Consider the following 12,356-nt stretch of genomic DNA (forward strand, 5'->3'; position numbering starts at 1 on the left):
GCTTCCCACAGAATTGGTCAAAAATAGACAAAGCACGCTGTAGACCACTCGGCGTCTTAGATAAAATCAACGTGTCGTCTGCAAACATTAAAATAGGAATTTTCGTGCCAGCTAACGAGGGAGCATCCACGTTCGAAGACTACATACGAGCAACAACCCCATTAATATATAGTGTAAACAGTGTGGGCGCCATGGAGCACCCTTGGCGGACGCCGCGCTCAACTGGGAAGTCTGCAGTCACCTTACCCTGACCCCCCCACTGGATCTTAGCATAATTAGCTTCATGAAGCATTTCCAGGACAGAGACACTATCCTTCGAGCGGCCAGGTACCACGGACAACTGCAGGTGGAGGACAAACAAGTAAAGCTCATCCCCGACTATTCCCGAGCGGTGCAGCAACAGAGGCCCACCTTCCAGGCGGTTAAACGCACTCTCCGCCAGAAAAACATCCAATATGCCCTCCTGTTCCCGGCCAAACTCATGATCATCTATGAGGGCACTACACACTTCTTTACAGACCCGAAAGATGCAGCCGCCTGGGTAGAACAGCATGCACCCCAACATCCGAACACAGCGGACACGCAAAACAATCGACCACCAGGACGATCAAGACGGCAGGGCCGCAAACTCACCCTAACGCAACTCAATGTCAGGTCAAGTCCAACTGGAACTGGCTCCCAAGACCGCACGCAGATCATAGGGGAGCACAGGAAGGTGATACAAGCGGTGGTCGCCCTTGACCCAACGGGGGAAGGCTCGGACATGGACGGCGGCCCTTACCTATTCAGCTCTGAAGACGAGGGCAGCGATGCACCTGCCTCCCGGGAGGGCTCCGTGTTGCCCCCGATAGTAATGCCCCAAACAGCAGACACACTTATATAGTAGCTCCACACAGACCCGGATCACACAGTATACATGGCTGAACTCGAAACAAGCTGCCAAGGACGCTCGTCACCCCTCAGACATCCGCCTACAGACTGGTGTCAGCGGGCGGGACTCACCATGGAGTACACACTGAACTACATTGTTCCCAATTAGAGCCACGGAATCAGAACGACAGTGCCACCAGAGGGTGCATTTTCAAAGCCAATCTGACCAGACGGCGGAGCCGGCAGCTGCCGGGGAGATACACAGCCACTACCCCGCAACAACGAACTAAAGAACACCTATGATACTTAGTTTGGATGTATTGCCTTGAGCAATAGGTCCCCTATGTTGGGACTGTTCCCCAGAGTTACCGTTTGTCCCCCCCTTATGTTTGTCATCCCATAGCTATTCGGATGCGGGCGGGAGAAAGTAGACATAACGCAGCAGACACTCCCTATCTTGTTGGGACGGAGCCGGGCCGGGAGGGTGGGTTGATCGCGCGGAAATGGACACTCAGGGAGAATCACGAACTACCTATATGAAGTATGGCTCTTAAAAATACCATACACGGACGTAGAATTTGTAACCTTGAATGTCAGGGGTATGCACATGGCCACTAAAAGATACTCGGTGTATGCCTACATTAAACGGCATCAGGCGCAGGTAGCCCTCCTACAGGAGACGCACCTGACAGCCCCAGAGGTGTGCCGCCTTCATAGGAAATGGCGGGGTATAATGTGCGCCACAACATACTCGGCCTTTGCCAGAGGCACGCTAATATGGATCAGGTCTGGTATACCATTTAAGGAACAGACCCGTATGATTGACAAAGATGGAAGATATGTAATCATAACCGGCCTCCTAGACGGTCGGCCGCTGCTCTTGGGCTGTGTGTATGCCCCCAACACAGAACAAGACCATTACTGGGACAAAATGACCACAGTGCTAGCCCGTCACACAGGGATACCCTGGCTCCTGGGCGGTGACTATAACTGTGTCCTAGATTTGCATCTCGATAGGTCACGACCACCCCTGATGCACTCCCCGGCACAGAAACAAACAGAACGCTTCCGTGCATGGGTAGACCACTGGGCGTTAACGGATGCCTGGAGGACGCAAAACCCAGACTCTAGATTATATTCCTTCCACTCCATCCCCCATTACCTACGGGTGAGACTCAACAGGTTCTTGTGTTCCGAAGATCTCCTGCCCAAGCTACAGGGTGCTGACTATCTGGGACGGATAATATCGGACCACGACGCACACGTAGTGACCCTTAGATGGAGACCACCACCCAGTCCCCACATGGAAACTTCCCCGGGAATGTCTCTCGGATCAGGCCTTTCGACATATACACGGGGAATTTATCCGGGAACACTTCTCATACAATGCAGGTTCCACCTCTTCTAGGGCAACAGAATGGGATGCATACAAGGTTAGCGCCCATGGACACTGCATCCAACAGCTAGTAGGTGCACGCAGAGTATTAGAACAAGCACTACACAAAGCAGAGACCGCATTAGCTTGTGCACGCAGAAGCACTGCGCGACCTACGCGAATACAATTACCGCGCGTATGCGACGCGAACACACAGAGAAGGCAATAGGGCAGGCGCTTTACTGGCATGAGTGGTCAAACAGGACACGACATTGCCACCCATCACAGAGCTGGTCGATGAAGCAGGGCATCTCCAACGTTCCCAATTAGATATTCTGCACATCTTTCGCACCCACTACGCAGCCGTGTACCGCAACGCCAACACCTTCGTCACCCTGTGAGATAGCACAATTTCAAGGCACTCTGGCACTCCCCACAATCTCCCAAGCAGACAGGAAAGACCTAGACAGTAAGATCACACCCTCCGACATAAAGCGCACCATTGGATCTTTGGCAAGGAAGAAGGCGCCAGGAATGGACGGATTCCCACTGGAATATTACAGTACATTTGCGGCTCAGATAGTACCCCACCTAGCATCCACATATGAAGAGGCCCTGTCCAGGGGCATACTACCTGCGTCATTCCGCGAATCCGTAGTGGTGACCTTTCTGAAACACCACAGGGACTCCACGCTCCCGTCCTCGTACAGACCCATAACACTACTGAACACCAACTGCAAAAAATCCTAGGGAAGGTCCTGGCCGACCGCTATAGCCCACTTCTCCCCACCATGGTACACCCTGATCAGTGCGGATTTGTACCCAGACGTAACACCTCGCACAATCTGCGGCGGCTTTTCCACATCCAAGATAGAGTACAGGATAGATTCCCCCACGCAGCCTGCCTAATCTTCGATCTCGAAAAAGCGTTCGATACTCTGACATGGCCCCATTTGTTTGTGGTCCTCCAGAAGATAAATATTGTCCCCACTTTGACGGCGTACACGAAACTCCTGTATGAGGGACTCACCTCTCGGGTCATCTCTGATTCGTTCCCGGTGGAGAGGGGGACCCGGCAGGGGTGTCCACTCTCCCCCTCCTCTTCGCGTTGGCGATGGAGGACCTAGCTACGCGGTTGCGACTTAAATGGACGGTATGGGGCGTTCCGCTCGCAGAAACGATGCACTGCGTATCATTATACGCAGATGATCTACTAATTTACGTCCGGGATGTTACAGCAGACCTCGATATGGACAACCCTACGAGACTTCGGGGATATCTCTGGTCTCAGAGTCAACTGGGACAAATCAACGGTCTACTCCCTCAGCCCCCACCTGGCACCGCAAGATGTCCGGATGGGAACAAAGACCCTTAAATGGAGTGAAGCGGCCCCAGATATCTGGGAGTGCGACTATACCATTCCTCAATGGATCTATATGAGGGTAACCACAGCAAAGTACTGGCGAGTCTACTATCGGCGGTGGGCTTCTGGAAGACTCTACCCTTGGCCCCCATCGGCCGGGTGGCCATAGCAAAAATGATAATGGTGCCCAGACTGCTGTATCACTTTGCCAACCTCCAAGTGATCCCACCACGGTCCTTCTTCCGCGAACTCGATACTCTGCTCACAACGCTGATCTGTGGGAATGGGCGGGGCAGAGTAGCACTGCGTACCTTATACTTACCCACCACCTGCTGGGACCTGGGAGCCCCGTCCTTTGAATCGTATTTCCTCGCGGCACAGCTTCAGTGGCTGTCCCACTGGACGGCGGAGAGATGCACTGGGGAGATGACCATGGAGACCGGCAGGCAACCGCTCCCCGTCATTAGGAGACTACTCCTACCCGGCACCAAACCAATACGCACACACCCGATGCAGGTCTCCATAACTCGTAAGTGTATGGTGCGAATCCATAGAATGTTGAAAGAACGACCACTCTACTCCCCACTGCTACCCTTAGTGGGTGTCCCCCGGGGAGAAAATTATTATACCGCTGGAGCCCTATGGATCTGGACCGATCATGAGGTGACGGAAGGGCAACTGAAAACCTATGAGCAGATAGTCGAATGGTATGACCTCCCCCCGGGACAATTTTTAACACATCGGCAGCTCCTAGATAGCACTTGCCAGCTCTGGGAACTACGGGGTGGAGAACCCCCAACACACCCGGTGCTCCACACGATACTCCTAATGGGAGCAGGTAGACATTTAGTCACATGGCACTAAAAAGCCATCAGAGAACTAGCTAACGTCCCCCTAGACAACCTGAGACAAACATGGGAAGACGCTGTGGGCAGGGTATTTCATGACAAAGAGTGGGAACATGCACTAGAATACCCTAAGAAGGTGTCTCGGAATGGACGGTTCAAGAACATACAGTTCAATATATTACATCGCGCATATCTCACACCAGACAAGCTGCATCGGTATTATCCAGATACACAATTCCAATGCCCCCGATGTCTGACAATAGAAGCGAATTTCCGACACATGTTCTGGGACTGTCCCTCCCTACAACAATACTGGTCCAAGATGCACCAAACACTCCACACGCTGGTTCACCTGCCACATATCGACAAGTGGTCTGTGCCCTGGGAATCTACAAAAAGAAAAAATCAGAAAAATTGCAATGGTGGTTCACATCCCTGGCTCTCCTCTTAGCAAAGAGAGCCATAGCCATGCATAATCCTCATCAGCCAGGCTATCTTGAATCCATCACCACCCCCTTTTGTACCGCTGATGCAATTTAAGCAAGAGACAACAATCGAGGAGGCACCAGAGCTCTCCCCGCCGCGGCCCCGCAGTCCCCCTCAGCACCCCGATCCACTAGTCCAAACTCTAGGAGTGTGAGATCCCTGACAGAAGGAGGTACAGGGACGGGGGACCCACCCCACTGGGCCTAGTATTTAATCCCGGGACAGACTGCTCCCTTTCTCCCCGCAACTCCCGCGATCCTCATCCCCTCAAGACCATAGTCGCTGCCCCCCCGGCCCACCATAGTCACACACCCCCGCCACACTCCCCGTCCCCCCCTCCTTTTGTTTCTGGAAGAAGTTTCTTCCCATAGTTACTAATTTAGTTTCAGTCGGCAGTTTGGATACAGACTCACCCATCGCAGGCTAATAGCCGACTGCATTATAAGGGGTCGTCTACGCAAACATAAGGGAGATGTCCACACTACCTCCCCACCATCACTTAGCCCACGGGACACGTAGTGATATGCCGGAATACCCCACACTAAGCTAACATATCAGCAATTCGTAAGCAAAGATGTGTAACCCCTTTTAGTGGTACGGAACTCACATGTTGACGATGAATTATGTTTGTAGAAGCAATGTGCTCACCTTACATGTACAAGCTGATCTATGATGACTATGTTGCCCCACATGGGGATTTGAAATGTAAAACCCTAATAAAAAGATTTAAACAAAAAAAGAAAATCCTATACCTAACCCAAAAAAATAAAAGTACTGATGACAAAAATATTGGCGTAAAAATAACTAAATTTAACAATATCGAACACACAAATATTGAAAAACAAAATGTTGTCTACTACTTAAATATACACACAATGTCAGAAATATTGAAACACGCAATTTCGAGTGCAATGATATTGTGAAAAAGAAGCACAAAATAATATAAACTCCTTTTGGTGCATAAGATAAATATAAGAAATATCAATAAACACAGCCCACAAAAACAATATTACAATTAAACCACAAACATTACATTATTCACATAAAAAATTATATCCTGTCACATTATGTACACTATATAAAACAAACACATTTAAAAGAAATCAACCAGCATTACAAAAAAATAAAAAATGCACCACACAAAAAAATAATTAAAAAAATATTTACCATTTGAAATGTTTATCCAACAAATACACCGATGTACAATTAAAACAGAAACGCTAATTAGTATCCACCAAAAATGGAGAGAACTGAGAAAAATGTAAAATACACACAAATCAGCCAATAAAATTTACGATAAACAAACTGAGGAATAGAAATCTACACCAAATAAATTGACTGTACTACTACAAGAAAGGGACACTCTGCAGTACTACACAAAGAAAAGCCAGAAGGTAGACCTCCACAAAATAAAAACCACCTTCACAAGTAAGTTTAAAAATTTAACTAAACTGCAATGTAACCTAGCATAACTGTAAACGGCAAATGTAAAGTTAAATCAATACTCTCTCTTTTGTTATCTATATCAGTCCTTAGGTACTAAAAACTAAAAAGGACACATTTTAGACCAGATCTGGTCCTTGAACTGCCCAATAGACTCTCTGACCATCTCGCCTTGCACTTGGTCCGACCACCACTTCATCTCGTTTATCCTTCCCATCAATCCCTCCACCAGGCCCCCGCTTCCAAAGAATGTCTGGGTCCGCTCATGGAACCGTGTGGTTCCGGAGAACCTAACTGCAGCATTAGCTTCTTCCTATCCTACCCTACAAGGCCTTTCCACCCTTTCTCAGGCCGCTGCCATTGAACATTGGCTCTCTTCTAGTTGCAACTCAATCGCCCCATTGAAGCGGGTATCCTCTAAACGGGAGAAAGATGCCAACTTATGGTTTAATGAGGACCTCAAAACCACCAAACTGGCAGTACGCCGCGCCGAGCGTGCCTGGAGGAGGAATTACTCCCCCCCACTTAGAATTGAGTTTACTACGCTCCTCGCTCAATATAAGAACGCCATCCTGGCTGCAAAAACGGCCTACTTTTCTGCAAAGATCCATGCAGCTGAGAATAAACCGAGGGAAATCTTCTCGATTGTCCACAACCTGGCTTTTTCCGACAGGACATCTCTTAAGCCCTCCCCGTCCCAGGACCTTTGCCATTCCTTGAATAACTTCTTTTTCGAGAAGATTGCTACTATTAAAACCAATATTCCCTCACCCTCCCCGACCTTTGTTGACCCTCAGTACCCCCCACCTAAAGGACAACTTGATGTTTTTCCCCCCTTGACTAAAGACTCCTTGGCTTCAATAATTCCTCTTGTCAAATCCGGATCCCCATTGGATACCTGCCCTGCACACATCCTCCGCCACATCTATACCACCTGTCCAGACCCCCCCCCTCCACTTCCTTAACAGTTCACTTTCCCAGGGGGTTGTTCCCAACCCTCTGAAAACCACTGTTATCGTCCCCATTTTAAAAAAACCTGGCGCTGATCCTTCGATCCCCGCTAACTACCGCCCTATTTCCCTCCTACCATTCCTGGCGAAGGTGCTCGAATGCCATGTCACCAGGTCCCTGAGCACCTTTGTGGAGGAGTATGGGATCCTCGCCCCCCACCAGGCCGGTTTCCGCCCCGCACACTCTACGGAGTCCGTAGTCCTCTCGGTCCTTGACAACCTCAGGGAGGGAATGGATATCAACCAGACCCAGGCCTTGGTTCTCCTCGATCTATCAGCCGCCTTTGACATGGTTGATCATACCATCTTACTTTCCCGTGTCGGGGCGGCGGGGATCGGAGGCTCCGCTCGGGTATGGCTATCCTCCTTCCTGAGGGACCGCACCCAGGCTGTCCGCCTGGGTGAGTTTTCTGCGGACTTCCAGAAAGTTCAGTGCGGGGTCCCCCAAGGTTCCTCCCTCTCACCCCTTTTGTTCAACTTGTATATTGCCCCTCTCATTTTCTCACTACAACAAATGGACGTCAGCATATACAATTATGCTGACGACCTCCAACTTGTCTTCAACCTGTCTTCTTCCCCTACCTCCATCTCAAATTTCCAGTCTATTATGATTTTTATCCAGGACTGGATGAATTACAACCACCTGAAACTTAACCCGGATAAGACCGAGCTGGTGTTAACAGGTGGTTGCTCCAGTCCCTGGTCCTCACTCTTCTGGCCCCCTTCCCTAGGTTCCCCCCCGGTCCCCTCTTCCTCAGTTAAAACTCTAGGTATCAAACTCAATTCTCAGCTCACTCTTCACTCCCAGGTCAGCTCCGTGGTATCCTCCTCCTTCCTGTCACTCCGCACCATCCGCAAGGTATCTCGTTTCTTCACCTTCGAGGCCTTGAAACTGATCACTTTGGCAATGGTCATCTCCCGCCTGGATTATGGCAACGCCCTATATGCAGGGATTCCTGCATATAGTTTACGGCGGTTGCAATTAATCCAGAACCAGGCGGCAAGATTAGTGTTCAATCTCCCGAAATCTCATCATGTAACTCCCCTTCTAAGATCTCTACATTGGCTTCCTGTCCGTGAACGCGTCCAGTTTAAACTGGCCTCCATCACCTTTCTAGCTCGACTGGGCGCGACTCCGGCCTTCATAACATCTGCAATTGTGCCCTATGTTCCAACCAGAGAATTGCGCTCCTCTTCGCAATACCTGTTATCAGCCCCCCGCTTCCAGAGAAAGAAATGGGGAGGATCAAAGTTTGCCACTCTTGCCCCACTTCTGTGGAACTCCCTTCCTCTTGAGCTCAGATCCACAACTCTGTACCCTCAATTTCGGAAGAAACTTAAAGCCCACCTATTTGCCAAATGCTTCAACTAAAACCACTTGATGTTCCCCCTTCCTCTTCTGTTGCCCTACTCCTACCTTGGAGATCTGTCTATTGCAGCGCCATGAAACCGCTGGTGAAATTGCGCTATATAAATATTTTAAACTCAAACTCAACCCTCTTTACCAAAAATGAAGTACTGCACACCACAAACTCCAACTCCTCACATGTAAACCTGGACAAAGGCAGTTTAAGAGTAAGTACAAGAAACACAGTTATAAAAATACACCAACCTCAATATGTAACTCCCTTCAGCTGCTGAGGGGTTTGCACCCCAGTGCTGAGCCATTTTATAGATATTTGGGTGCACCGCCATTACTTTTTTCCATATAAGGTATCCACGCCAAATACGTGTCCTTTTTCCTGGCATCATAGGAATTTTAAGGGTTCTCGGAGGGGACTGAGAAAACAGCAACAATATAGCACAATTTTGATTTATGGGAGAAAACTTGGAAAGAATTGTGTTGCGCAAGAAAGTATTTGCTCTTTTTTAACTAAAAATGACATCCAGAAATGGATTGCTGTGCTAAAATCACCATCTTTGCAGCTTTCAGGAACAGACAGAACTGAATCTACAAAACATTTTTTTAAACCATAGTTTTTGCATTTTCCGAAGAAGTAATTCATTTTCTTAATGTTTGTGCTTTTAACCTACTTATAGTTTGTGGTGAAAACAGGTGTGAAAACTATGGGTGATCCCGGAAAGCTATACATATCTGAAATGTAGACACTATTCTTAATTCAGCAAGGGCTCATTTATGTAGCACTTGCTGGTTTTGAAAACATATATAAAAAAAAGAGTAGAAAAAAGTGCCATTTGTGACAATGTTTTCATCTGTAATTTCTTGTCACAATGCCCAATTTACAAAAGCAGTATATTCTTACATCCACTAGACCTTCTGGTTGTTGGGAAATATATGTGGTTTGTAGGATCTCAAAGAACCCACGGTGACCAGAGCCAACAACAGGAGCTGCACCTTGCAATGTTTTTTCTGAAGAGTGAAAAAGAAGTATGAAGGAGAGCTATGTTTTTCTGACATTTACATCAGATACTGAGTTTAGGAGCAGTGGCTATTTGAACACCTTTGAATTTGTGGGTACTTATACTAGTACGCGATTCAAAGACCATAGGTTTGGGAAGCATCTGCCGAAATGTATCCGATGAAATCAGGGTTCTTTTCTGAGCGCTAATGATGCATGGAATGATTCAGAGTGAAACTGACACATGAGACGACTCCTGAGGGGTTGGAGCCCGACCGATGCCATGCGTTACTCAATTAAAGCATGTATGCCACTGTGTGGGAATTGTAGTTGGAGCCATGTGTTATGTAGTGAGTGGATCTCTGCGATCTGCATTTTCAACCAAAGAATACAACTACGGCACCTGTTGCAATTGGTTGCCCCTAGATGCTGTGCTATGATGCCAGTCACTATGGAACCGCCAATGGGGAAATATTTGCCCTTTAAATCCGAATAAACAATAAATCCCCCAACAAATAGTGGGAAAATGCCCAGCTAAATAAAGAAGGAAAATCAATTAAGGCTTGCGCTTGCTAATTTGTACAAATAAAACAGTGAGTAGCAGGAAACTCACCCACAATGATTGCAAGGCTGTAATGTAGATCTTGTTGAGTGAAACGGAGCACAATGGTCCGCAAGTCTGATTGCTGTGCCGTTTGGGATCACTGCTTTACTTAAAAATTGTTTGAAGTAAGAAAATATAATTATTTTTTTAATGTGTTAAAAAAAAACCTGTCCAAATTGAGAAATGAAACCAATCTCTAGATGGTCTAAATTACTCTCTCTCTAAGGAAGTAGAGGTTCGCACTTCCCTCTTTAGGGACCACTATTTGACTTACTACCGGCTTACATTTGGAAGGCACACAAAAAAAATCCAATTAATAATAATACATGTTCTACTATTCTGTGTTTCTGTTTCTCCTGATAAAAATGCTTCCCCACTTTTGTGGCTGGGCCTAGCGCCTCCAACTCGAAACATCCTAAAACGCGACCTCGAGACATCACATCACATTTCACTCAGCAGAATCCAGCTTTTTGTGGTTAGCTCCAGATTTTGGACCCCAGCTCAGCAGCTACCAAGGAAACCCTACCTTGCCCAGACATTTCTGCAAACTATGCACTCTGCGGTATCTAGGGTGATATGAAACGTGTGAGTCTAATGAGGTTTTCATAATGTAGGAAGGTAGGATCTGCTTCTATGGTTACCCCCACTTTTTGCCTGGTGCTAAGCTGTATTTGACTATTCTGACTGGGATCCTGCTAATCAGGACCCCAGTCTATCTGCTTTCTCCCTAAACTGTTGTGTTCAGTACTTAGTACTTAGGTACAGCCTAGATACTGGGGTACCTTTATAAGTCCACAGTTTATGATACTTCATCAGGGCATAGGTACCCTAGAGGTCTCCCATGGGCTGAAGCATGTATCATGCCACCCATGAGAGACCATTCAAAATGGAACTACAGGCCTGCTATTGCAGCCTGTGTAACCTGGTGCTAACACCACTTATTAAAGATATAGGTTTCCTATATCTAGGGTCACAGCACTTAAAACCTATAAGGCACGCCTATAGCAGGCCTTCACAATCCTGAAGGCAGGGTGATTGGTTCTAAGTGAGAGGGTGCCCCTGCATGAGCAGGACACTCCTGCAGCCTACAGCGTCCATTCTCCGGGTTGTCAGTGAAGCAACCATTTACTATAAAGAGGGGCATTGTGTAATTAAGGGATGACCATCTCAAAACTGGCTGCAACGAATCCTATCACGTTTGGTATCAAACATGTTGAAATCATACCCCCACAGCATAAACAGTGTGGGAGTATGATTCCAAGCAATGGAAGAGCCCTCCGTTGACCGGGACAGCACACAATGGTTGCTGCAGACCAGAGACATGATTCTTCTCTCCTGCTGCTGAGCCAAGCTCGAGCAGGGGAAGGCAGAACAATAGGCATCCTGTCACAGGGAGGTGTGACCGCCTCCCAGACAGGATTTAGTGTATTGAGATGGGTGGGTGCGCTTGCCAGTGCCACTCAGTCACCATGAGGGGAACGTTTGGTGTCCCAGTGCATATTCCAGTTCAAGCCAGTCCTAGGAGCCATTGGCATTCCTCTGGCGCGAAACTGGATAAAGGACATGGGAGTAACCTCCCCCCTATCCAGGCCCTCCCCTGAATCTTCCCAACCCTTTCCCTGGGGTACTTAAGGGCATACCTGGGTTTAGGTCCCTAGATTCATCGTGGGATAAGATTCCAATCAGACACCACTGCTTCTTCTACTGTCTGGGCACTCTGGACTTTGCTTGACTTCGTTTGGGCCTGACTTTGTCTCCCTTCCAGTCTGCTGCATCGTCTGTGCCTGCGCATCAGACAGGAACCTTCCAAGGCCTGTGAAGCATCAGACACTTGAAGAAATGTGAAGGAGTCACTCCCCTACATTCGCAGGCACCACAACTAAGTCAACCGGTCTGCTGATCCTTAGCTCTTCCGGACTCCAAAAGGTCCTGTAACACAGGTGGTGGTTTTCTACAGCTCCCGCGGCCTGCCCTCTCACCAAGTTGAGGCCAGTATC

The sequence above is a fragment of the Lissotriton helveticus genome, chromosome 1_1 (assembly GCF_964261635.1).
Source record: "Lissotriton helveticus chromosome 1_1, aLisHel1.1, whole genome shotgun sequence".
NCBI lineage: Eukaryota > Metazoa > Chordata > Amphibia > Caudata > Salamandridae > Lissotriton > Lissotriton helveticus.